Below are 26488 nucleotides of genomic sequence, written 5' to 3'. Positions count from 1 at the left end.
ACTCTTTCGTAAGTTAAAAATACCTCAATTTTTCTAATTTTTTACAATTAACCCTCCCCCCCAAACTCCCCCAAAGAGAGCAGATCTGTTCCGATTAATCCCGTATCTAGGACTTGTTCTTATTCCCCCCCCCAAGTTTCATCTCAATCCCTATAATCTAAGCGTTTTCCAAGATTTTAGGTCTCCCTCCAACTTCCTCCAATGTTACCGGATCTGGCCGGGATTTAAAATGAGACCTCTGAGACACGATATCCTTCCAGACATAAAATTTCATTAAGATCACATCACCCGTTCGTAAGTTAAATATACCTCATTTCTCTATTTTTTCCGAATTAACCAGCCCCCCACTCCCCTTGCCAGCTGGTCAAATCGGGAAAACAAATATTTCTAATTTAATCTTGCCCGGTCCCTGATATGCCTGCCAAATTTCACCGTCCTAGCTTACCTGGAAGTGCCTAAAGTAGCAAAACCGGGACAGACAGACAGACCGACAGAATTTGTGATCGCTATGAGTGACTTGGTTAATACCAAGTGCCATAAAAACTATCGGGAAACACTTAGCAAAGTGCTATTACTGCCTAGGCGTGTTATATAACGCTCATTTCGCTTTTCTACTGTACACACTGGACTAGCTACTCCGTAACGTGAAGACAGAGTTGCATTACTTTATATATAGAATTACAAAGACAAACAATTATCAGCATAAAAATGATAAGAAGGTTCTTAAATAACTTTATTCGTATACCATCAACAACCGGACCAGTACCAGCTTTTAAATTCTTAAATACCAACTTAGTAAGTCTCTTGGCCATTCACATCACCCACTTTGTTATCGAAACACACACACTTCAAAACAAGGAAATTGATTCTTATCTTTTCGTTTTCATCCTTTTAGAACGGAAACCTTTCAAACTTAATTTTCAGTCGAAATTTTGTTCATCGGGTTAATTATAAATTCATTTGTTTAGCTCGCTAGCAACTGAAAACAATCTTTTTTAATGTTATTGTTTTGAGTAACTAATTTGATTTTAGCGTTGGTAATTTAAACTTAAAATTTGAAAGAGGACGAACAAAATTTTTCAAAAGAATGTAAGGACCGACATTATAATTTAAAACGAACATAAATTAGCCTATTACGCGAGGGAGGTTGCTCCATAATGCTTTCTTATTATGAATAGGCAAATAGGCCTAGGGGCTTCTGAAAGTGTTTAAACGAGGATTCTATTTTTCGTTCGGGGGAGGGGGGTATTTACCCCTGGAAAATACCCCCATGGTTGATTGATCTCCAATCACTTTTTACTTATAAAAAAAGTACTAGGTCTACTTCTTTCAGCACAAAAGTTTTTCTGTTTTTCTTAAGTGAGAAAAAACAAAGAAGTGTGGGCATTTGGACGTAACCGTACCGGATTTGCTCTCCTTGGGGGAGTTGGGGGAGGGGTTCAGTGATTTGGTGCTTCTGTACGAGCTAGGACGATGAAAATTGGTAGGCGTGTCAGGGAGCTGCACAAATTGACTTGATATAGTCGTTTTCCCAGATTCGACCATCTGGGGGGCTAAAGGGAGAGGAAAAATTAGAAAAATTAGGTATTTATAACTTATGAGTTGGTGATCGGATCTTAGAGAATTTTGATATTTAGAAGGACACCGTGACTCAGAGCTCTTATTTTAAATCCTGACCGGCATTAAGCCTCTGATTTTCTTTTAAATCAGTCTGTTGATTTATATAATAGAAAGTAAATGTATGAGAAGCACAAAAATTATTAATTTAAGTTTGGATTATTGTGGTGCCACGAAAATGACACCATCAGATTCAGCGTGTCAGAAAACCCTACTATAGAAGTTTCAAGCTCCTATCTACAAAAATGTGGAATTTTGTATTTTTTGCCAGAAGACGAATCACGGGTGCGTGTTTTTTTTTCCAGGGGTCATCGTATCGACCAAGTGGTCCTAAAATGTCGCAAGAAGGCTCATTCTAACGGAAATGAAAAGTTCTAGTGCCTTTCTTAAGTGACCAAAAAAATTGGATGGCACCTAGGCCCCCTCCAACGCTCATTTTTTCCCCAAAGTCAACGGATCAAAATTTTGAGATAGCCAATTCGATCAGCATAGTCGAAAACCTTAATAAATATGTCTTTGGGATGACTTACTCCCCCTCAGTCCCCAGGAAAGGGGCTGCAAGTTACAAACTTTGACCAGTGTTTATACACAGTAATGGTTATTGGGAAGTGTACAGTTTTTCAGGGGGACTATTTTGGGTTGCGGGGAGGTTGAGGGGAGGGGGATATGCGAGAGGATCTTTCTTTGGAGGAATATGTCACAGGGGAAGAGAAATTCAATGGAGGGGGCGCAGGATTTTCTAGCATTATTATAAAAAATCAATGAAAAAATAAATATGAAGAAGTTTTTTCAACTGAAAGTAAGGGATAGCATTAAAACTTAAAACGAACAGAGATTATTACATATATGAGGGGTTCATCTCCTCCTAGATACCTCGCTCTTTACGCTAAAGTATTTTTAGTAATTTCAACTATTTATTTTACGGCCTTTCTGATTCAGGGTTCATTCTTAAAGAATTGGGACAAAACTAAAGCTTTAGTGTAAAGAGTGAGGTATTAACGAAGGGATAAACCCCCTCATATACGGAATAAAAAAATAAGAATATATAAGTTCATTACGTAAGTTAAAGCGTAAGTTACGAATATTTTTTACTAATAAAAATGTTCGATAAAAATTAAAAGTTCTAGTTGCCAAAAAATTGGAGGGTAATTAGGCCACCTCCCCCACCCCTTATTTCTCAAAATTATCTGATCAAAACTAAGAGAAAGCCATTTAGCCAAAAAAAGAATTAATATGCAAATTTCATTTTCGTAATTTATGTGCGGAGAGCCAAAATCAAACATGCATTAATTCAAAAATGTTCAGAAATTAAATATAAAAAACTAGTTTGTTCCCTTCTCAACGCCCCGCTCTTTACGCTAAAGTTTTTTACTGTTTAATAAAGCAGAATTGAGAGAAAGAGTCAAACTTTAGCGTAAAGAGTGGGGCGTTGAGAAGGGAACAGCCCCTGTTATTCACGGACTAATTTCTGCTCGTTTTAACTTTTAATGTGGCTCCTTACTTTCAGTTACTAAAAAATAGTTTTTTTTAATTTAATTAACTTGCAATTCAAATCAAAATATGGCTCATTCTTTTTTATATTTTTTTGGCATGCCACACGACTCTACACAACTGCTCATTTATTTCATTTAACTGCATAATTACACCATGTGCATCTTTTTCATTGTCCTCTAACGCTTTCAACTTATTTTTTACATGCGATTCCAAGAGCTCTCTTTTAAATGCCTCAATATCTTATCTGTTAAATAATTTCTAATTCGTTTTTCTAAACCTACTTTTCTAAACCCCACATTGTAGAAATTTCTTACTCGTGGGACGCGGTCCTGAAACTGCCCAACCTTCAGCTGAAGCTTAATAGCTCTACGATCAGATCTAACTAAAGCTAATGTTCCCATATTAATTGATTCAGGTACAAATTGCGTTTTAATTAGCGCATAATCTACAACACTAGGAGTTGGTCCCGAAAGGCAAGTAATCATCAGATCATGTTCCCCACAAAGCGCCAGGAGCTTTCTTCACCATATATTTATTTTTGTTTTTTCATCCTTGTTACTTCGTGGTATTCTACAACAAATTGGGACAAAATCACCTAAATCTGGGATCAACACATCTAAGATCTCAGCCTCCATACCGGTATTCGCATTAAAATCCCCCATCAACACGCACTCCAGATCTCTCTAACTTTCTTGTATTAACGATAATTTTTCTTCAATAATTTCCCTAGTATTTTCTCGACTGTACGAACTATTCCGTGCACGTAAATTAATTGCTTTGGGAGTAAACCCAAAATTAATTGCTTCCCATATTCAAAACAATTACACAGTCAAAGCGTTTTCAGATCTACTATTAATTCTCTTACAACTTTCAATAGCAGGTGCTTTGACAAAACCCGAAATGCCACCCTAATATTTATTATTTCTTGATACATTACGCACAAACTTTGTTCGTTATCTTTCCGGTCTTGTCGGTTTAAAACCATAACCTGTCATCGGATCTCAAAATGCAATTTAGAAGTCTATTAAAAGTTTAAAAAAACTTGGGTTGGTTTATTTTAACTTTAATACCATTTAAGGCTTGCTGGGGGGAGGGGTTGCAAAAAGAAACCTTAAAAAACAAATGTATTTTTAATACGTCTCTTGTGTTGGAGAAATTTTTTTGGGGGAGCAGGAAGGTCTAATCCCTTCATCCTCCTTTATGGGTTCAGTATATGAAAGGGGCTGTCTCCTCATCAACGCCCCCACTCCTTACGCTAAAATTTAACTCTTTGTCACAGTTGTACTTTTTAAAACAATAGAAAACTTTAGCATAAAGAGCGGGGCGTTGAGGAGGGGACAGCCCTTTTTATATACGAAGTTATTTCTATCCGTTTTAAGTTTTAATGCCGCTCCTTACTTTCACGGAAACAAACTTTTTTTATTTAATTTCTGAACGCATTTGAATTAATGTAGATTTTGATTTTGGTGCATCGTAACTGAATAATTAAAACGAAATTTGCATATTATTTTTGTATGGCTAAATTGTGTTTTAAAACTTTTGATCGGACAATTTTGATCAATAAGGGGCGGGGGAGGTGGCCTAATTTCCCTCGAATTTTTTGGTTACTTAAAAAGTAACCAAAAATGTTTTTTTTTTCAAATAAAGCTGGAAAATCCAGCATCCCCTTTTTGGAAATGCGCTTCCCCGTGATAAATCCACCCCTTGGAAGGACCCTCTCACGTATCCCCCTCCACCCGACCATAAAACGTTTTATACATAAAATGTTGGATTTCACACGTTTTATGCTTTAAACATCTTTTTGTGTTGGATAAACATTTTTTGGAGGGAGAGGGAGGGGACCTAGTCCTTGTTCCTGGGTTCGGTCTTGCTATCATTGATAGCCTATATTTTTTATGGCACTTTGTATTAACCAAGTGACATATAACAATAGCAAATTCTGTCGGTCTGTCGCGGTTTTACTACTTTAGGCACTTCCAGGTAAGTTAGGACGATGAAATTTGGCAGACGTATCAGAGAGGCCCACTCTCTTTCGGGGAACTGCGGGGGGGGGGGAGGGTTAATTCTGAAAAATTAGAAAAATGAATTATTTTTAACTTACGAAGGAGTGATCGGATCTTAATGAAATTTTATATTTGAAAAGATATCATGTCTCAGAGATCTTATTTCACATTCTGACCGGATCCGGGGAAGGAGAAGTTGGGGGGCGGAACCTAAAATCTTTGAAAATGCTTAGAGTGGAGGGATCAGGATGAAACTTGGTGGGAAAAATAAGCACAAGTATTAAATACGGGATTGATATAACTGGGACGGATCTGCTCTCATTGAGGGAGTTGGGGGGGAGATTTAATTCTAAAATATTAGAAAAAATGAGGTATTTTTAACTTACGAAAAAGTGATCGTATCTTAATGAAATTTCATATTTAGAAGGACCTTGAAACTCAGATCTCTTATTTTATATCCCGACCGGATCCAGTGTCATTGGGGGGGGGGCGGAAATCTTGGAAAACGGTTAAAGCGGAGAGATCAGGATAAAACTTGGTGGAAAGAATATGTTCAAGTTATAGATACGAGATTGACATAATTGGTACGGATACGTTCTCTTTGGGGGAGCTGGGGGTTATTAATTTGGAAAAATTAGAAAAATTGAGGTATTTTTAACTGGATCTTAGTGAAATTTGATATTTAGAAGGAACTCATGTCCTAGAGCTCTTATTTCAAATCCTGACCAAATCTGTTGATATTAGGGGGAGACCGGAATTCTTGGAAAACGCTTATAAATGTCATAGATACGTGACTGACGTGACCGGACTGGATCCACTCTCTTTGGGGGAGTTAGGTGGCGGGGTTCAGTGCTTTGGCGAGTTTGGTGCTTCTGGACATGCTAGGACGATGAAAATTGGTAGGAGTGTCAGGGAACAGTACAAATTGATTTGATTTCCTTGATTCCACGATTCAGCCATATGGAGGCTGAAGGGAGGGGAAAAATTAGAAAAATTGAGGTATTTTTAACGTACGAGTAGGTGATAGGATCTTAATGAATTTTGATATTTAGGACCTCGTGACTCAGAGCTCTTATTTTAAATCCCAACCGGCATTAAGCCTCTGATTTTCCTTTTAAAACAATCTATTGATTCTTAGACTTTTGCTAGAGCTCATGCCATATAAGCTCTTGGCTCTTCCGACCTTGTCACAAGTGCCATATGAGCTCTTAGCTCTTGTTTTCATGTGTATCCCAAAATGACCAGTAAATTCAAGAAAAAATTTCAAGAGAATTCAAGAGATCCAATGAATTAAAATCGAATAGTTGCTGACGTCAAACCATGGCTAATCAAACAGTTCGTGGTAACGAACTGTAGTAAGGAGTGACCCGGGTCAATAGTAGCCGAAACTAAAAAACTGAATTTTTATAACAATAGTTACATCAAAAGAATTGCATTTTAATGCTGATTTTAAATACACAAGTTTTATCAAGTTTAGACTTACCCATCAAAAGTTACGAGTTTGAGAAAATTTACTTTATTTTAGAAAATAGGGGGAAGTACCACTTAAAAGTCATAGAATCTTAACGAAAATCAAACCATCAGATTTAGCGTATCAGAAAATCCTACAGAAGAAGTTTCAAGCTCCTACCTACAAAACGTGGAATTTTGTATATTTTGCCACAAGACAGATCACGGACGCGTGTTTCTCTTTTTTTTTTGTTTTTTTTTCCCCAGGGGTGATCGTATCGACCCAGAAGTCCTAGAATGTTGCGAGAGGGCTCATTCTAACGGAAATTAAATTCTAACGGAATTAAGTGACCAAAAATATCGGAAGACACCTAGGCTCCCTCCCACGCGAACTTACCTTGGAGTAATTTTTCATGGTGGAAGAAAATTTCCATAAAGGATTTTTTGCATTAAAAAAGAAAAAAATAAATATGAAAAAGTTGTTTCAACTGAAAGTAAGGACCAGCATTAAAACTTAAAATGTTTATGTTAAATTGTAAATGTAAATGTAAAATTGTAAAATTAATTACTTCAAAATGATGTAAAATTAATTAATGTCTTAAAATGTAAAATTATTACGCACATGAGGGGTTCACTTTCTCCTAATACCTTGCTCTTTACGCTAAAGTAATCAACTATTTATTCTACGGCCTTTGTGATTCAGGGGTCATTCTTAAGGAATTGGGACAAAATTTAAGCTTTAGTGTAAAGAGAGAGGTATTGACGAGTGGACGAACCCCCTCATATATGTATACGAATATAGAAGCTCGTTTCGTAAGTTAATTCGTAAGTTACGAATATTTTTACTAATAAAAATGTTCGTAAAATTAAAAGTTCTAGTTGCCTTTTTAAGTAACCAAAAAACTGGAGGGTAACTAGGTCTACTCCCCCGCTCCTTTCTTCTCAGAATAGTCCAATCAAAACTATGAGAAAATCATTTAGCCAAAAATATAAATTAATATGCAAATTTTGTTCTAATTATTGATGTGCGGAGAGCCAAAACCCAAACATGCATTAGTTCCAAAATGTTCAGAAATTACATTAAAAAAAAGTAAGTTATTTTTAACTGAAAGTAAGGAGCGACATTAAAACTTAAAACGAATAGAAATTACTCCGTACATGAAAGGGGCTGTTCCCTGCTCAACACCCCACTCTTTACGTTAAAGTTTTTTTTACTGTTTTAAAAAATGGAGCTGAGAGAAAGTCAAACTTCTGAAGTTAATTCATGTAAGCCTCCTCGCCTCAAAGCTGCTCAGTCTTCAAATGAGAGCTATATCTTTCAATCTGAACAGGGGCGGATCCAAGGAGGTCACGGGGGTGCAACCCCCATGCCATGGTGTTGTATCTGTGGTTGGAACTGCTTGCTCTAGTTTGGATCTGGACGAAAGTGATTTTTTTTTTTAAATTGATTTTTAATAGTTGAGTTTTTCATAAATTTGTCAATATTAAGACTGTTTCTTTTTGCAAACAAGTTTGAAACAAGATATTAATCACTTTGTATGGTCTCTGTTGATTTCACTATTGTTGTATACCCTCAAAAAGTGTTTAATTAAATTTGCGGGTTTTGCGTATTACCGCAAAACCCAACTGCGTGGCAAAAATCTTCATTTCGTAATAACAAGGAGAAATTTAAAATCCTAACTTCTTTAGGCTGTCAAAATGATATTTCAGGATTGTGCTGTCACAACGGGACTGAAAAGCAAAATATTTTCTTCTTTTTATTGTCAAAAATTTGTTTTCGAGTCTTGCTATGGCACTGAGGCAAAGAAATTGATAGGCCTATCATTACTTTTTTGGCAGTCTGTTTTGGATTTTTGGGTTTGCTTTCGTGTGAAGTGCGGTGGCTTTTACAACAGAGCCTAGTTGTTTTTTAGTGGATTTGTATAATAGAAAGTAAATGCATGAGAAGTACAAAAATTATTAATTTAAGTTTTGGATTTTTGTGAGGAAATGGTGGCCACTTTACTGCCTATTTTCATCCAATTAAAGATCTGCATTATATGACATATCACCTCCTCTGTTCATCCTAAAACATTAAAATAAAGGCGAAACTCGTTTAGCACTTCAGACCATTTCCAATACCTACGACGCATAATTGTCGAGGTTCGATTTAAATTGCGGGTATTTCTTTGTTCGCAAGTTTATCTAAGTGATCGTAGACCTCTTGAAATGAAACAGATTAACAATAGCTCGTTGTCATTCCCGTTCATTCTACTGAGTTATAGATCTCATTATAAATTCATTTGTTTTGCTGGCTAGCAACTGAAAACAATCTTTTTTAATTTAGTGTTGTCTGAGTAATTAATTAAATTTTAGCGATTGCAATTCAAACTTACAATTTGAAAGAGAGAACGGAGAACAATTTTTTCAAAAGGAAGTAAGGACCAACATTAGATTTTAAAACGAACATATATTAGCATATTACGTGAGGGGGGTTGCTCCAAATTGCTCCCTTATAGGGGGGTTGCTCCTAATAGGCTAATAAGCCTAAGCATTTCTGAAAGTGTTTAAACAATGATTCTATTTTCTGTTCGGGGGGGGGGGAGTATTTACACCCAGAAATTACTTCCATGACTCATAGATCTCCAATCACTTTTGACTTTAAGTTCTTCATAAAATTTTCAATAGAGAAAATTTCTGTGAGAGAAATTTTTCATTGGGTAGAGGGGGATTTCCCGAAAATATTTGCCACACATTGGGGTCATTGCAAAAGGAGTAGGCTATTTTGAGGTGGAATCGTAGCTTATGCAAAAAAAAATTCTGGAAGAAATCCAACCCTAGAATTTTTTTTATAAGAATGGTCCAATCAAAATTTCGAGAATATTATCCTGCTTTCTATGGCTGTAATGAAAGATTAAGATGGCTAGGGCACGCTTTGCGGAATAAGGATGACATATTACCGAAGATTGTTATTTTTGACCGACCGTCTAGGGCTAAACAGAAAGCTGGTCATCTGCGGGTGGGGTGGGAGATTTCATAAAGACATATTTAAATGAAATGGGAATTTTCTGGGAGAGTGTAAAGAGGGAAGCTTTGAATAGATTGGGATGGAAGAGGACTGAGCTTAGCCGTGTCGACCTAAGGCGGCTTGGTGCTGCGGTAATTTGTTAGTAATAGAAGTATTATTCTGTTCAGAATAGTTGAAAAGCCAAACAATTATACCTTTCAAGATACCCCGATCCTCCTGGGAATTGGTCTAAGTTACAAAATTTGCCTTTTTGCCTACGTTGTCTATTATAGGGAAGTATACATACATTTTTTGAGTAGGGAGATTTTCTGCTAGTGAAATTTTTCACGGGGAGAATTTCCCATGTGAGGCAAGTTTCTAGGGGGTAAATTTCTCATGAGAAATTTTACAACAGGGGAATTTGCTAGAATTCTTATACAAAGTTTAACCATAAAGAGCGGGGCGTTGAGGGAGGGACAATCCCTTTCATATACATGTTATATGGTTTTAAGATATATTAATTTTGTTTTAAGCATCTGAAATTCATTCATGTAAGCATCTTCACCTCAAAGCAGTCCAGTCTTCAAATAACAGCTAGATTTTACAATCTGAACAGGGGCGGATCCAATAAGGGCGAGGGGCGCACCCCCATGACATGGTGTTGAATTTGTGGTTGGGACTGCTTGCTCTGGTTTTGGTCAGGACGAAAGTAAATTTTCTTTGTAATTGATTTTTAATAGTTGGGTTTTTCACAAATTTTTCAATATTAAGACCGTTTCTTTTTGAAAAAAAGTTTGAAGCAAAACTTTAGTCACTTTTGTGGTCTTTGTTAGATTCTACTAATGTCACATACCGCCAAAAAGTATTTAATTAAATTTAGGTTTATCAACAGAATCTGTTCCTATTGCCGCAAAAGCCAACTGCAAGGTGAAAATCTTCATTTCATAATAACAAGGAGGAGAAATCTAAAATCCTAACTTCTTTAGGCTGTCAAAATGATATTTCAGGATTGTGCTGTCACAATGGGACTGAAAAGGAAAATATTTAGTTCTTTTTACTGTCAAAAAATTTTGTTTTTGAGTCTTGGCACTGAGAAAAAGAAATTGATAGGCCTATCATTACTTTTTTGGCAGTCTGTTTTGGTTTTTTGTGTTGCTTTTTTTTTTTTGCCAAGAGGGGTGGCTTTTACAACATAACCTAGTTGTTTTTTAGGGGATTTGTATAATAGAAAGTAATTGTATGAGAAGTGCAAAAATTATTAATTTAAGTTTTGAATTTTCGTGAGGAAATGGTGGCCACTTTACTGCCTATTTTCATCCAATTAAAGCCCTGCATTATATGACATATCACCTCCTCTTTTCATCCTAAAACATTAAAATAAAGGCGAAACTCTTTAGTACTTTAGACCATTTCCACTACCTACCTACAACGCATAATTGTCGATGTTATTTTTAAATTGTGGGTATTTCTTTGTTTACAAGTTTATCCAAGCAACCTATTATGCACCCCCCCCCCCAAAGAAAATCCTGGATCCACTATTTTCTCTCTGAAAAACCCATTTAAAATAACAAATCTCTAACCATTAAACTGTCTAATAACAAGACCAAGAGCCTGAGTCATAGATCTCAGCAGAGAATGTCTAAACAGGTTTTTAGGAATTGACCGTGAAAAAGCAAGGCTCTGACTGTGATTGTGTATTATTGCGTAATATCTTTATCAATTGAAGAAACACATGACCCAGTATTAGCTGAACTGATAGCTTTTGCTAAATTCGAAAACAGGTAGCGCTGTATAAGTAAAACTATTCAAATTAATGACCTACTTGTTCAGAAAACAGAGACAATTTTAACTGTGAAAAAAATCAAATTTCTAGGTGGTATAATAAAGTAGTTATAGTAGATTGAATGTCAAATAGTGTGAAGAGTGAACAAAGTGACTGAGTACCGGTGGGTTTACCCTATTTGTTTCTTTCTAAAAAGCCACAGATTACGTAAACAGAGCCGCTCATCTTCTTCATTTGGATTAACCTGTGCAGAGGAGAGCGATAACGAACACGAAGGGCAGTATTGGTATCGGCTGGATACTTGTCCTTAAACTGCTGGGGATAGGCGATTTGGGTATCTGCGCTTCCCACAGGTCCAATCCAGTAAATAATTTTAAGACGGCAATTAATTTTTAATTTTGCACTGCGTTTTCATTCACCCTGCGTTTTCATTATCGCTGCATTTTCCTACGCGTTGCATTTTCATTCGCGCTGCGATCTTTTTTACGCTAGCCACAGAATAAGAAATAAAGAAAAAGACCGACAAGAGCGTGAATCCAAAAAGTTTCGCGAAAAACATGACTCCTAAACAAGACCGCAAACGGAAATTATCCAGTCCAAAAAAGTCTCTAGATTTCTGCGTAGTGTGCAAACAAGGTCTTGAGCCAGAATCTAAAGCCGTATTATGCGATGGATGTGAAAAATGGCTGTGCATAGAATGCATAAACATGTCCATCCCAGAGTAGGAACTCTTTACAAAGATGTCAACCATTGGAGATATGCAGTGGTAATGTCCGGTTTGCAAGCACTCTGGTACATCAGCAGACCCCCCTTCATTAGCTGAAATCTCGAGCCGTATAACATCCAAGGTCCCAAGTGCTTTGACTATCGTGGACATAGTTAAAGGAGTGGTAGAGGATCTTAAACGTGATATCACCGAAAGCATAGATGAAGTCAAAGAGCGTGTCCATGACCTTGAGAAAAACATGGCGAAAAAATGTACTATCCTAGAAGTTAAACAGCATGTCGAAGCAGCAATGCTGCAGGAAACATCCAAGATCAAACAGGCCATTGATTCCCACCTCGAAGACGAAGTCCGCAGACTTTTTAGACAGGAAACAGACAGAGATAGCAGGAAATTTAACCTAGTTTCTTATGGCGTACCCCTGCAGCTAGGAATATACAGTGACAAGGCGTTCATTGAGAAATGTCTTACAGAGCAATACAAAATTCCTAACGCAAAGATTACTAATGTAAGACGCATTATAAGCCAATCGCCAGCTGTCAAAAAGGTTGGGGCCAATCAGTAGCCCATAAGACAAGTCGGAGCAAGCTATCAAGAATCAACCGACAGCAGACCCCCTCCCATTCTTTTCTCTGTCCAAAATTTAAACTTGAAAAACGCATTCTACAAAGATCTTACGAGCTTGGTCAAGAATTCAGTTTAGGGCAGATGCATCACGGGAAGACCGGGAGAAAAGAAAAGTCTTAGCCGCTGAACACAGACGCCAAACTGAACTAGGAGAGCCGAACTTAGCTATCAATCGCGGACAGATCGTCTCAAAAAACTCTGTGCGCCCGGGTGGCGGATACTCTCACCAGACCATGTAATGTTAGTTGCTCCATCTGCTAGCCCTGTACATAGTGTAAATAGTGACACAGTGAATATCGATAAACTAACAAGTATTGATGAACTTCCTTACTCGTCCATTCTTAATTCGTTCAAGTCCTTCACAAATGAAAGCGCCAATTCAACCGACGATAGTAGATCCTGCAGCAATTTCTTGTTTATTGAAGATGAGCCAGTCCGAAATATCTAGAATTACCAAAAGGAAGTATCTAACTCAAAAAGAAAGCAAGTAAGTCAAGATTTTTCCGCTCTAATCGCAAACGTTGACCAACTTCCTAACAAAATCAACGAGCTGAAATCTATGATTTACGCAAATAACTATGATGTTATACTCCTTACTGGGGTCTGTCCTAAGAACTCAAGAAACCTGCTCCTAGATTCACATGCTAATCTACAAGGTTACCGCACTATATCCAATTTATCATCTAGTCATTGCCGCCGTAGAACACTTGCATTAGTCAAATCCTCGTATGTTGCAACCGCTATTGCGCATCCCAGTGCAACCGCTATTGCGCATCCCTTACGCTCAAACAATATTCTTCGATATTTCAGTTCCACAGAGTAAAAACCATCCCACTGTTAGAATTGGCAGCGTGTACAGAAGCCCATCATCACCTTCACCCGAGCAAACAGATACAAAGCTAGCTGAGCTCATTCGGAAGATTGCAGACACCCAAAAGGGTGACCTGTTAATTGCGGGCGACTTCAACCTGCCGACCATCACCTGGAAAGACCAATTCCCCTATGTCACCTCTGATTCTGTGAATCCCATGATAGATATGATCCATGATACTTGCCTCCACCAAATTGTCGACCAACCGAGCCGTTTCATGAGCGGGCAGCTTCCAAGCCTCCTAGACCAAATATTTCTTTGAAGACCAGTATCCCTTCTTTATACTAAGTACATGCCCCTAATCGGGAAAAGCGACCATATTGCCATTGAAATAAAAACAACATTCCTCGAAGTAACTAACAGCTACATCAAAAGGACCTTCATAGACTATGAGAAGATTAGAATGGATCTCATCAACATCTCCTGGAATGAAGTCCTAATCGGCTCTTTAGAACAACAATGACAATGCTTCAAGGAATTACTGCTAAACAAAGCTGAGCAGTACACTTCGAGCAAGCTCATCCCAAAACCGTGAAGACTACCGACAATGACTAAAGATATTACTTAAAAATTTAACACGCGATTTATACACGAGCTTCGAATCTAAACTTGCAGACGAAGCTAAGACGAATCCAAAGAAATTTTGGAGATATGTCTTTAGCCAAGACCATAATAGACGAGGCATCAGGAAACTAGTAACTGAAGAAGGTGAAGAAATAACTGATATCAACAAGCTTGCAAACTCACTAAATCAGTAATTCGTTTTTGTTTTCACCACTGAACCCGATGGTCCGTTACCCTCTTCACCTGAATACATTGTATAATCACCAATGGAAAGCATCAATCTATCGCATACGGATGTTCTCAGACGCTTACAGAAATTAGATACTAATAAATCGCCAGGACCTGATAACCTACATCCCAGGCTATTAAAAGAAACTGCAGCTATCATAGCAGAACCACTTAGGAGAAATTTCCAGACATCACTTACCACGAGAGAGCTGCCAGCAGACTGTAAAATAGCCAATATTACATTGGTTTTCAAGAAAGAAAATCGGTCCAAGCCTGAAAACTATCGGCCAATTAGCCTGACCTCAGTCGTCGTCAAAATACTTGAGCGCATAGTCAATGATTCAATCCTTAAGCATTTGACAACCAACAAGATCTTGTCCCCCAAGCAGCATGGCTTCCAGTCAGGGAAATCAATTGAAACAAACCTCTTGGAATCATACGAAGAAACCACAGACCTAATTGACCAAAAAAATCCGGATGATCAGCTCCTGCTGGACTTTGCTAAGGCCTCACAGTCGACTGCACTCCAAAATATCCGCTATCGGCATCAATCAGGCTGTTGTAGACTGGCTGATGAATTTCCTTACAAAGCGCAAGCAGAAAGTTCGCTTATTTGCTACAGATGGCAAACCAATTAACTCTGACGAGGCTGAAGTAATGAGCAGAGTACCTCAGGGAACTGTACTGGGTCCAGCTTTCTTTCTGATTTCCATCAATGACATATTCAACCATATTGATAATGGCATGCACCTGTTCGCTGATGATGCCAAACTCTTTGGTATTGCATGCCTTCAAAAAATCAAGCGCGACATAGATGAGACACAAATTTGGACCAATGACTGGCTTCTCCAATTTAATGCAGGAAAGTGCTGTGTATTACACCTTGGAACCAATGGCAAACTACACGATGTATAACCCCACGACCAAAGTAAGAGAGAAACTAAAGAACAGAGCAGAAGAAAGGGATGTAGGTGTCATTATTGATGATAAACTTAAATTTTACAGCCATGTCCAGCATGTTGTTTCCCGTGCAAGCTCCAGTCTTGGACTATTAAAACGAACCATCAACAGCAGACAGGCATCTATATTTATAAAATTATACAAGGCTCTCGTCAGACCTCATCTCGATTTTGGCATATGTCTTGCTGGTCCTTCTTATCAACAAGACGTGAGGCTCATCGAAAACGTACGGAGACGAGCAACAAAATACATAAAAAGTCTAGCATCAACCTTATATGAGGACCGCCTCAAGTACCTCAAACTACCCACTCTGGTTTACTGACGCTTGCGCAGCGAAATGATGCTTACTTACAAGCTACAGAACAAAAAGTCAGCAATCTTTGGCGGCAATCTCAGTACCAGCCAGCAATACACAAGAGGACACTCCAAGAAGCTACCAAAGTCAAGCTCCCGATCTAAAACTCGCCAAACGTTCTTTTCGAGAAGAGTCATAAATCATTGGAATAAACTGAAAGATTCAACTGTCATCCAGTCCTTCCATCCAGTCCTTCAAAAACCAACTTGATAAAGAGTGGGAGAAGAAGGAGTGGAGGTTCGACTGGCAGCCATCAATTCAAGAGCACTACGGGTCTGGAAGACCTTAAAGCTCTCAGATGGATTAGGGTAATTAATATGCTCAGCTCTCCCTCATATGTGGCTGATACATCCTTTTGACAACCTGTATGCACCTAGAGTATTTATTATTTTGTCCAATATCCTCATCAACATTTCCTAAAAGTATATGCAAGTCAAAGTAATTGCCCATATAAGTATTTGCAGTCACAGTCATGAGTAGTTGGAGTTGCAAGCAGTTTTAGCTAAACTCACAAGTAGCCAAATTTGCAAGAGTGGGAGAAGAAGCAGTGGAGGTTCGACTGGCAGTCATTAATTCAAGAGCACTACGGGTCTGGAAGACCTTAAAGCTCTCAGATGGATTAAGGTAATTAAGGTAAGGTAATCTTTAAAACCTAATAAATTGGGATTGAGCAAAGTTGTGAAGCTGAAAACAATTTTGGGCCAATGTTCCTATTACCTGAACAATTGTTTGGGGCACGAAACTATTGTTAATAGATGCATTTTGACTTTTGGAAAATCTTTTCTCTCTTACAAAACTACCGGAAACTCACCGATATTAGTTATTCCGGCCCAATTATTCTTGTATTTACATATATAGAATTGCGATGACTTCATTGCTGTATTTAATAAATGCTATACTTTACCCCCCCCCCTAATGTGCAAATATATAATAACTCCATAACGGTGAGTTTGCGGTAGTTTTGCAAAAGAGAAAAGATGTTCAAAAGTCAAAATGCATCTATTAACAATAGTTTCATGACCCTAAACAATTGTTCAGGTAATAGGAACATTGACCCAATTTTGTTGTACTTCATTCAAACAGAGGATCTATTCTACAAGGTTTTACTTTTATAACACACATGTTTTTAAAGGTCAGGACCCTTGAGTGGGTGAAGGAGTGGAGGTAGGTACTTCAAAATACCTTCCCGGGATATACTTTAGCCTTTAGACCCATCCCTGAAAGTATCATTTTCCTAACCTAGCCCCTTTCCGAGATAGCCAAAAGTCACTAAACTAGAATTTTACCTGTTTTAAAAAATGGAGCTGAGAGAAAGTCAAACTTCTGAAGTTAATACATGTAAGCCTCCTCGCCTCAAAGCTGCTCAGTCTTCAAATGAGAGCTATATCTTTCAATCTGAACAGGGGCGGATCCAAGGAGGTTACGGGGGTGCAACCCCCATGCCATGGTGTTGTATCTGTGGTTGGAACTGCTTGCTCTAGTTTGGATCTGGACGAAAGTGATTTTTTTTTTTTAAATTGATTTTTAATAGTTGAGTTTTTCATAAATTTGTCAATATTAAGACTGTTTCTTTTTGCAAACAAGTTTGAAACAAGATATTAATCACTTTGTATGGTCTCTGTTGATTTCACTATTGTTGTATACCCTCAAAAAGTGTTTAATTAAATTTGCGGGTTTTGCGTATTACCGCAAAACCCAACTGCGTGGCAAAAATCTTCATTTCGTAATAACAAGGAGAAATTTAAAATCCTAACTTCTTTAGGCTGTCAAAATGATATTTCAGGATTGTGCTGTCACAACGGGACTGAAAAGCAAAATATTTTCTTCTTTTTATTGTCAAAAATTTGTTTTCGAGTCTTGCTATGGCACTGAGGCAAAGAAATTGATAGGCCTATCATTACTTTTTTGGCAGTCTGTTTTGGATTTTTGGGTTTGCTTTCGTGTGAAGTGCGGTGGCTTTTACAACAGAGCCTAGTTGTTTTTTAGTGGATTTGTATAATAGAAAGTAAATGCATGAGAAGTACAAAAATTATTAATTTAAGTTTTGGATTTTTGTGAGGAAATGGTGGCCACTTTACTGCCTATTTTCATCCAATTAAAGATCTGCATTATATGACATATCACCTCCTCTGTTCATCCTAAAACATTAAAATAAAGGCGAAACTCGTTTAGCACTTCAGACCATTTCCAATACCTACGACGCATAATTGTCGAGGTTCGATTTAAATTGCGGGTATTTCTTTGTTCGCAAGTTTATCTAAGTGATCGTAGACCTCTTGAAATGAAACAGATTAACAATAGCTCGTTGTCATTCCCGTTCATTCTACTGAGTTATAGATCTCATTATAAATTCATTTGTTTTGCTGGCTAGCAACTGAAAACAATCTTTTTTAATTTAGTATTGTCTGAGTAATTAATTAAATTTTAGCGATTGCAATTCAAACTTACAATTTGAAAGAGAGAACGGAGAACAATTTTTTCAAAAGGAAGTAAGGACCAACATTAGAATTTAAAACGAACATATATTAGCATATTACGTGAGGGGGGTTGCTCCAAATTGCTCCCTTATAGGGGGGTTGCTCCTAATAGGCTAATAAGCCTAAGCATTTCTGAAAGTGTTTAAACAATGATTCTATTTTCTGTTCGGGGGGGGGGGAGTATTTACACCCAGAAATTACTTCCATGACTCATAGATCTCCAATCACTTTTGACTTTAAGTTCTTCATAAAATTTTCAATAGAGAAAATTTCTGTGAGAGAAATTTTTTATTGGGGAGAGGGGGATTTCCCGAAAATATTTGCCACACATTGGGGTCATTGCAAAAGGAGTAGGCTATTTTGAGGTGGAATCGTAGCTTATGCAAAAAAAAATTCTGGAAGAAATCCAACCCTAGAATTTTTTTTATAAGAATGGTCCAATCAAAATTTCGAGAATATTATCCTGCTTTCTATGGCTGTAATGAAAGATTAAGATGGCTAGGGCACGCTTTGCGGAATAAGGATGACATATTACCGAAGATTGTTATTTTTGACCGACCGTCTAGGGCTAAACAGAAAGCTGGTCATCTGCGGGTGGGGTGGGAGATTTCATAAAGACATATTTAAATGAAATGGGAATTTTCTGGGAGAGTGTAAAGAGGGAAGCTTTGAATAGATTGGGATGGAAGAAGACTGAGCTTAGCCGTGTCGACCTAAGGCGGCTTGGTGCTGCGGTAATTTGTTAGTAAAAGAAGTATTATTCTGTTCAGAATAGTTGAAAAGCCAAACAATTATACCTTTCAAGATACCCCGATCCTCCTGGGAATTGGTCTAAGTTACAAAATTTGCCTTTTTGCCTACGTTGTCTATTATAGGGAAGTATACATACCTTTTTTGAGTAGGGAGATTTTCTGCTAGTGAAATTTTTCACGGGGAGAATTTCCCATGTGAGGCAAGTTTCTAGGGGGTAAATTTCTCATGAGAAATTTTACAACAGGGGAATTTGCTAGAATTCTTATACAAAGTTTAACCATAAAGAGCGGGGCGTTGAGGGAGGGACAATCCCTTTCATATACATGTTATATGGTTTTAAGATATATTAATTTTGTTTTAAGCATCTGAAATTCATTCATGTAAGCATCTTCACCTCAAAGCAGTCCAGTCTTCAAATAACAGCTAGATTTTACAATCTGAACAGGGGCGGATCCAATAAGGGCGAGGGGCGCACCCCCATGACAAGGTGTTGAATTTGTGGTTGGGACTGCTTGCTCTGGTTTTGGTCAGGACGAAAGTAAATTTTCTTTGTAATTGATTTTTAATAGTTGAGTTTTTCACAAATTTTTCAATATTAAGACCGTTTCTTTTTGAAAAAAAGTTTGAAACAAAACTTTAGTCACTTTTTGTGGTCTTTGTTAGATTCTACTAATGTCACATACCGCCAAAAAGTATTTAATTAAATTTAGGTTTATCAACAGAATCTGTTCCTATTGCCGCAAAAGCCAACTGCAAGGTGAAAATCTTCATTTCATAATAACAAGGAGGAGAAATCTAAAATCCTAACTTCTTTAGGCTGTCAAAATGATATTTCAGGATTGTGCTGTCACAATGGGACTGAAAAGGAAAATATTTAGTTCTTTTTACTGTCAAAAAATTTTGTTTTTGAGTCTTGGCACTGAGAAAAAGAAATTGATAGGCCTATCATTACTTTTTTGGCAGTCTGTTTTGGTTTTTTGTGTTGCTTTTTTTTTTGCCAAGAGGGGTGGCTTTTACAACATAACCTAGTTGTTTTTTAGGGGATTTGTATAATAGAAAGTAATTGTGTGAGAAGTGCAAAAATTATTAATTTAAGTTTTGAATTTTCGTGAGGAAATGGTGGCCACTTTACTGCCTATTTTCATCCAATTAAAGCCCTGCATTATATGACATATCACCTCCTCTTTTCATCCTAAAACATTAAAATAAAGGCGAAACTCTTTAGTACTTTAGACCATTTCCACTACCTACCTACAACGCATAATTGTCGATGTTATTTTTAAATTGTGGGTATTTCTTTGTTTGCAAGTTTATCCAAGCAACCTATTATGCACCCCCCCCCCCCAAAAGAAAATCCTGGATCCACTATTTTCTCTCTGAAAAACCCATTTAAAATAACAAATCTCAAACCATTAAACTGTCTAATAACAAGACCAAGAGCCTGAGTCATAGATCTCAGCAGAGAATGTCTAAACAGGTTTTTAGGAATTGACCGTGAAAAAGCAAGGCTCTGACTGTGATTGTGTATTATTGCGTAATATCTTTATCAATTGAAGAAACACATGACCCGGTATTACCTGAACTGATAGCTTTTGCTAAATTCGAAAACAGGTAGCGCTGTATAAGTAAAACTATTCAAATTAATGACCTACTTGTTCAGAAAACAGAGACAGTTTTAACTGTGAAAAAATCAAATTTCTAGGTGGTATAATAAAGTAGTTATAGTAGATTGAATGTCAAATAGTGTGAAGAGTGAACAAAGTGACTGAGTACCGGTGGGTTTACCCTATTTGTTTCTTTCTAAAAAGCCACAGATTACGTAAACAGAGCCGCTCATCTTCTTCATTTGGATTAACCTGTGCAGAGGAGAGCGATAACGAACACGAAGGGCAGTATTGGTATCGGCTGGATACTTGTCCTTAAACTGCTGGGGATAGGCGATTTGGGTATCTGCGCTTCCCACAGGTCCAATCCAGTAAATAATTTTAAGACGGCAATTAATTTTTAATTTTGCACTGCGTTTTAATTCACCCTGCGTTTTCATTGTCGCTGCATTTTCCTACGCGTTGCATTTTCATTCGCGCTGCGATCTTTTTTACGCTAGCCACAGAATAAGAAATAAAGAAAAAGACCGACAAGAGCGTGAATCCAAAAAGTTGCGCGAAAAACATGACTCCTAAACAAGACCGCAAACGGAAATTATCCAGTCCAAAAAAGTCTCTAGATTTCTGCGTAGTGTGCAAACAAGGTCTTGAGCCAGAATCTAAAGCCGTATTATGCGATGGATGTGAAAAATGGCTGTGCATAGAATGCATAAACATGTCCATCCCAGAGTAGGAACTCTTTACAAAAATGTCAACCATTGGAGATATGCAGTGGTAATGTCCGGTTTGCAAGCACTCTGGTACATCAGCAGACCCCCCTTCATTAGCTGAAATCTCGAGCCGTATAACATCCAAGGTCCCAAGTGCTTTGGCTATCGTGGACATAGTTAAAGGAGTGGTAGAGGATCTTAAACGTGATATCACCGAAAGCATAGATGAAGTCAAAGAGCGTGTCCATGACCTTGAGAAAAACATGGCGAAAAAATGTACTATCCTAGAAGTTAAACAGCATGTCGAAGCAGCAATGCTGCAGGAAACATCCAAGATCAAACAGGCCATTGATTCCCACCTCGAAGACGAAGTCCGCAGACTTTTTAGACAGGAAACAGACAGAGATAGCAGGAAATTTAACCTAGTTTCTTATGGCGTACCCCTGCAGCTAGGAATATACAGTGACAAGGTGTTCATTGAGAAATGTCTTACAGAGCAATACAAAATTCCTAACGCAAAGATTACTAATGTAAGACGCATTATAAGCCAATCGCCAGCTGTCAAAAAGGTTGGGGCCAATCAGTAGCCCATAAGACAAGTCGGAGCAAGCTATCAAGAATCAACCGACAGCAGACCCCCTCCCATTCTTTTCTCTGTCCAAAATTTAAACTTGAAAAACGCATTCTACAAAGATCTTACGAGCTTGGTCAAGAATTCAGTTTAGGGCAGATGCATCACGGGAAGACCGGGAGAAAAGAAAAGTCTTAGCCGCTGAACACAGACGCCAAACTGAACTAGGAGAGCCGAACTTAGCTATCAATCGCGGACAGATCGTCTCAAAAAACTCTGTGCGCCCGGGTGGCGGATACTCTCACCAGACCATGTAATGTTAGTTGCTCCATCTGCTAGCCCTGTACATAGTGTAAATAGTGACACAGTGAATATCGATAAACTAACAAGTATTGATGAACTTCCTTACTCGTCCATTCCTAATTCGTTCAAGTCCTTCACAAATGAAAGCGCCAATTCAACCGACGATAGTAGATCCTGCAGCAATTTCTTGTTTATTGAAGATGAGCCAGTCCGAAATATCTAGAATTACCAAAAGGAAGTATCTAACTCAAAAAGAAAGCAAGTAAGTCAAGATTTTTCCGCTCTAATCGCAAACGTTGACCAACTTCCTAACAAAATCAACGAGCTGAAATCTATGATTTACGCAAATAACTATGATGTTATACTCCTTACTGGGGTCTGTCCTAAGAACTCAAGAGACCTGCTCCTAGATTCACATGCTAATCTACAAGGTTACCGCACTATATCCAATTTATCATCTAGTCATTGCCGCCGTAGAACACTTGCATTAGTCAAATCCTCGTATGTTGCAACCGCTATTGCGCATCCCAGTGCAACCGCTATTGCGCATCCCTTACGCTCAAACAATATTCTTCGATATTTCAGTTCCACAGAGTAAAAACCATCCCACTGTTAGAATTGGCTGCGTGTACAGAAGCCCATCATCACTTTCACCCGAGCAAACAGATACAAAGCTAGCTGAGCTCATTCGGAAGATTGCAGACACCCAAAAGGGTGACCTGTTAATTGCGGGCGACTTCAACCTGCCGACCATCACCTGGAAAGACCAATTCCCCTATGTCACCTTTGATTCTGTGAATCCCATGATAGATATGATCCATGATACTTGCCTCCACCAAATTGTCGACCAACCGAGCCGTTTCATGAGCGGGCAGCTTCCAAGCCTCCTAGACCAAATATTTCTTTGAAGACCAGTATCCCTTCTTTATACTAAGTACATGCCCCTAATCGGGAAAAGCGACCATATTGCCATTGAAATAAAAACAACATTCCTCAAAGTAACTAACAGCTACATCAAAAGGACCTTCATAGACTATGAGAAGATTAGAATGGATCTCATCAACATCTCCTGGAATGAAGTCCTAATCGGCTCTTTAGAACAACAATGACAATGCTTCAAGGAATTACTGCTAAACAAAGCTGAGCAGTACACTTCGAGCAAGCTCATCCCAAAACCGTGAAGACTACCGACAATGACAAAAGATATTACTTAAAAATTTAACACGCGATTTGTACACGAGCTTCGAATCTAAACTTGCAGACGAAGCTAAGACGAATCCAAAGCAATTTTGGAGATATGTCTTTAGCCAAGACCATAATAGACGAGGCATCAGGAAACTAGTAACTGAAGAAGGTGAAGAAATAACTGATATCAACAAGCTTGCAAACTCACTAAATCAGTAATTCGTTTTTGTTTTCACCACTGAACCCGATGGTCCGTTACCCTCTTCACCTGAATACATTGTATAATCACCAATGGAAAGCATCAATCTATCGCATACGGATGTTCTCAGACGCTTACAGAAATTAGATACTAATAAATCGCCAGGACCAGATAACCTACATCCCAGGCTATTAAAAGAAACTGCAGCTATCATAGCAGAACCACTTAGGAGAAATTTCCAGACATCACTTACCACGAGAGAGCTGCCAGCAGACTGTAAAATAGCCAATATTACATTGGTTTTCAAGAAAGAAAATCGGTCCAAGCCTGAAAACTATCGGCCAATTAGCCTGACCTCAGTCGTCGTCAAAATACTTGAGCGCATAGTCAATGATTCAATCCTTAAGCATTTGACAACCAACAAGATCTTGTCCCCCAAGCAGCATGGCTTCCAGTCAGGGAAATCAATTGAAACAAACCTCTTGGAATCATACGAAGAAACCACAGACCTAATTGACCAAAAAAATCCGGATGATCAGCTCCTGCTGGACTTTGCTAAGGCCTCACAGTCGACTGCACTCCAAAATATCCGCTATCGGCATCAATCAGGCTGTTGTAGACTGGCTGATGAATTTCCTTACAAAGCGCAAGCAGAAAGTTCGCTTATTTGCTACAGATGGCAAACCAATTAACTCTGACGAGGCTGAAGTAATGAGCAGAGTACCTCAGGGAACTGTACTGGGTCCAGCTTTCTTTCTGATTTCCATCAATGACATATTCAACCATATTGATAATGGCATGCACCTGTTCGCTGATGATGCCAAACTCTTTGGTATTGCATGCCTTCAAAAAATCAAGCGCGACATAGATGAGACACAAATTTGGACCCATGACTGGCTTCTCCAATTTAATGCAGGAAAGTGCTGTGTATTACACCTTGGAACCAATGGCAAACTACACGATGTATAACCCCACGACCAAAGTAAGAGAGAAACTAAAGAACAGAGCAGAAGAAAGGGATGTAGGTGTCATTATTGATGATAAACTTAAATTTTACAGCCATGTCCAGCATGTTGTTTCCCGTGCAAGCTCCAGTCTTGGACTATTAAAACGAACCATCAACAGCAGACAGGCATCTATATTTATAAAATTATACAAGGCTCTCGTCAGACCTCATCTCGATTTTGGCATATGTCTTGCTGGTCCTTCTTATCAACAAGACGTGAGGCTCATCGAAAACGTACGGAGACGAGCACCAAAATGCATAAAAAGTCTAGCATCAACCTCATATGAGGACCGCCTCAAGTACCTCAAACTACCCACTCTGGTTTACTGACGCTTGCGCAGCGAAATGATGCTTACTTACAAGCTACAGAACAAAAAGTCAGCAATCTTTGGCGGCAATCTCAGTACCAGCCAGCAATACACAAGAGGACACTCCAAGAAGCTACCAAAGTCAAGCTCCCGATCTAAAACTCGCCAAACGTTCTTTTCGAGAAGAGTCATAAATCATTGGAATAAACTGAAAGATTCAACTGTCATCCAGTCCTTCCATCCAGTCCTTCAAAAACCAACTTGATAAAGAGTGGGAGAAGAAGGAGTGGAGGTTCGACTGGCAGCCATCAATTCAAGAGCACTACGGGTCTGGAAGACCTTAAAGCTCTCAGATGGATTAGGGTAATTAATATGCTCAGCTCTCCCTCATATGTGGCTGATACATCCTTTTGACAACCTGTATGCACCTAGAGTATTTATTATTTTGTCCAATATCCTCATCAACATTTCCTAAAAGTATATGCAAGTCAAAGTAATTGCCCATATAAGTATTTGCAGTCACAGTCATGAGTAGTTGGAGTTGCAAGCAGTTTTAGCTAAACTCACAAGTAGCCAAATTTGCAAGAGTGGGAGAAGAAGCAGTGGAGGTTCGACTGGCAGTCATTAATTCAAGAGCACTACGGGTCTGGAAGACCTTAAAGCTCTCAGATGGATTAAGGTAATTAAGGTAAGGTAATCTTTAAAACCTAATAAATTGGGATTGAGCAAAGTTGTGAAGCTGAAAACAATTTTGGGCCAATGTTCCTATTACCTGAACAATTGTTTGGGGCATGAAACTATTGTTAATAGATGCATTTTGACTTTTGGAACATCTTTTCTCTCTTACAAAACTACCGGAAACTCACCGATATTAGTTATTCCGGCCCAAATATTCTTGTATTTACATATATAGAATTGCGATGACTTCATTGCTGTATTTAATAAATGCTATACTTTACCCCCCCCCCTAATGTGCAAATATATAATAACTCCATAACGGTGAGTTTGCGGTAGTTTTGCAAAAGAGAAAAGATGTTCAAAAGTCAAAATGCATCTATTAACAATAGTTTCCTGACCCTAAACAATTGTTCAGGTAATAGGAACATTGACCCAATTTTGTTGTACTTCATTCAAACAGAGGATCTATTCTACAAGGTTTTACTTTTATAACACACATGTTTTTAAAGGTCAGGACCCTTGAGTGGGAGAAGGAGTGGAGGTAGGTACTTCAAAATACCTTCCCGGGATATACTTTAGCCTTTAGACCCATCCCTGAAAGTATCATTTTCCTAACCTAGCCCCTTTCCGAGATAGCCAAAAGTCACTAAACTAGAATTTTACCACATATTCTGAATATTAATAAATTCTGAGCATTAGAGTATTACTCTAAAAGTAACGTATTTTTTAAGACAATAGAAACTACATAGTAACATCTCATTCAGGCGCAAGTGAATTCTTCCAAGAAGAATTACCTTACCTTAATTACCTTAATTTGCACTTCGGAGCAAATTAAGATCTGTAGATCTGTTGAATGCTCCTGAGTTGAATCGGTGATGTCTCATAGCAGGTATGAGCAGGACGGAATGTCCCACTCATACTTCCAGTCTTTCGTGGCCCATTCTTTATCCAGTGCCTTCTTGAATGCTCCGGGGGTGGGGGCTGAGACTGTTGCTTCGCACAGTTCATTCCAGGGGTTGACGACTCTTTTGGT

The sequence above is a fragment of the Artemia franciscana genome, unplaced genomic scaffold (genome assembly GCF_032884065.1).
Source record: "Artemia franciscana unplaced genomic scaffold, ASM3288406v1 Scaffold_1013, whole genome shotgun sequence".
Lineage (NCBI taxonomy): Eukaryota > Metazoa > Arthropoda > Branchiopoda > Anostraca > Artemiidae > Artemia > Artemia franciscana.
The sequence above is the reverse complement of the archived record's forward strand: the minus strand, read 5'-3'. Positions refer to the sequence as shown.